We start from the raw sequence: 2,664 nt of genomic DNA, 5'->3' as shown, positions 1-2,664 counted from the left end.
GTATATATATATATACATATGTATATATATATACATATACATACACACACACATATCCTTTGATTTAGCAAATTCTATGACAAGAATCTATTCTAATAAATCACTTTGAAAAATATGCAATGATACTTATCATTTCAAAACTGGTTAAATAAAGACATAAACTACAACACTATTTAGCTGTTAAAGTGAATGAAATGGGATCTAAAAGTAACTATAATAACTAGGAAAAAACAAGAGACAAAAGTGTGTAATATAATATTTTTGGCTTAAGTATTTACATGTATGTACAAATAACACAATTATCTTTGTATATCAAATTAAAAAGATAAGTAAAAATACTTAATTGTTATCTTTTGGTGAGATAAGTTTATAGGGTATATTTACTTTCTCTGTTACATATTTTTCAAAATATCAATTTTTAATAATTATCGTATGTTCCTATTAAAATTAAAAGACATACTTAAAATGCTCTACTTCTTTCTTCTGGGCCAAAACAGTCAAGAGGCTCTATCAAGGTAGTGTATTAGATCTGGGATCCTGAGGGATCTGATGAATTAGGCCTTGGAATCCCTGCTCAGTATGATATTTTATCTAAAAAGGCTTATCCTGGCCAAACTATTAGACCTAATTAAAAATGGAAAATTTGTGGAGGGAAAAGCCTCCTGTATGCCTCAGGGGACCCATTCTTCCCTGACTCCCTCTGGATACTTCCAGTTCATTAGCTAAAGAGTTAGGGGAAGTAGTTCCAGCCACAGCTGCTGCCTTCTCAAGTGTCACTCTGATCTGGTCAGCAAAATCCCTGGTGAAAAGCAGCAGGCTCTGAGTGGCTGCCAGCCCAGCCCACTAGCAGTCTCCAAAGCAGGCCTGCTGGCTTGGCCCACCTCCCTTGTTTTTACTCTCTGTCCCTCTCCTAGTCATTGTATTGCAGATAATAATTAGGAAATACTGGAAACTGAGGAGTTTCCTTTTTTCAGGCTGGAGTGTACCAGACCCTGAGTCCTTATTAGGGATAATCCCAGACCTGATGTCTTAGAGATGATCAGAGACAATGGCTTTCTATGGGAAACATCATGTCCTCCCTGGCAACTGGCCTCTATGCTTCCAGTGCATTTGGATTATGAAAGAGAACTGCTCTTCTTACTGGTCTGCCCTGTGAGCCAAGGCCCTCATTGTGAAAATAGTCTCACACTCACTACAGCCCATGAGAAGCCCAAGGATGCATACGAGACTGAAAATAAGGTTCTTATTAATTTGAAGGTGGCAGAGCAGGATACTCTCACATCACTTAATCAGATAAGAGATACCTGGTTGGATTCTGGTGTAATGGCAGTCCACCTAACAGTGGAGAGAGAAGATGGAGATTCAGAGTACAGCAGAGGACTTGAAGTTCTACTGTAAAGGCCCCTCTCTGCTCCTTGACTTCAGAACTGTGCTCTCTTATACCACATTACATCACAGTTGGAAAATTGCAGTTGACAGGTCATTTAAAAAATTATTTAGGTCATTTTCTGACCACTACACCAGAGTTTCAGTAGTCTTGATTCTCTATCCTCCATTCTTTTTATTGGTAAGGATTATATTGACACCAAAAGAGAAAGGGCAGGCCCAGCCCTGGTAGCAAGTATGGGTTGACACTGCTACTCTATAGGCTGGGGCCACGTGGGAGGCCTGCCTTTGATTCTGGCCCACTCTGCTAGTTCGATGTAGTGGCACACACACCTATAGTTCCAGATACTCAGGAGGCTGAGTATAGTCACACAGCAAGATTCTGGAGAGGGAGGGAGAGAGAGAGAGAGAGAGAGAGAGAGAGAGAATGATGTGTACATGCAAACCAAACTGGTTTTGTAAAAAATAGCCCTTGGGAACCAGCAGTTAGCGTAATGGCTATGTCGCTGGATTCCCACGTAGTCGACCACGGTTCGTGTCCCAGACCCGGTGGCTTAAAACTCACGCCGGGCGCGTGTGCGTGCGTGCCCAAGATCCCGAGAGGAGAATGGAGGAGAAGGGATTGCGGCGTGACCATCCCCCCTGGGGGGTGATTTCTCGCTTTCTGTCTCTATGTCTCTCTCTGTCTGTCTGGCGAGCGCACGCGCCCTACAGTGAAAATCTCTCCAAAAAAAAAAAAATAGCCCTTTTCCTTTTCTTCCTATGAGGGCTAGTAATTTCACTTCGGTTTTTCTTCTTCTTTCTCTTCTTTCAGATAGTAGCCTCACTATGTTCTGATACAGTTTCCTGTATTATTTCCATGGCTTTTAGGATGAGCCAGGAATCATACCTGGGTCTCCCATGTGGCTTCAGCCTGTGGAATAACAGCATCTGCCAGAACATTACCACAGCTGGACTGCAGCATCCCTTACATCCTAGTAAGGTTTTTGCTTTCTTTATTTAATAAGAAATAAGTCTTTCATATCTTAGTTGCTTAGATAATTTTAGTGCTCTTATGTCATTGTAAAGTCATGTATTTAAAAAAATAATTTTAGGTTTTGCCATAGGGCTCATGTACTCATGGGAGAGTCAGAGACAGAGAGAGAGGGAAAGTGAGAAATCACCCCTCCCTTGGGAACCAGCAGTTAGCGTAATGGCTATGTCACTGGACTCCCACGTAGTTGACCGCGGTTCGAGTCCCGGACCCGGTGGCTTAAAACTCACACCGGGAGCGTGTGT

Source organism: Tupaia chinensis, unplaced genomic scaffold (genome assembly GCF_000334495.1).
Source record: "Tupaia chinensis unplaced genomic scaffold, TupChi_1.0 Scaffold000350_1, whole genome shotgun sequence".
In the NCBI taxonomy this organism is placed as follows: Eukaryota; Metazoa; Chordata; class Mammalia; order Scandentia; family Tupaiidae; genus Tupaia; species Tupaia belangeri.
The sequence above is the reverse complement of the archived record's forward strand: the minus strand, read 5'-3'. Positions refer to the sequence as shown.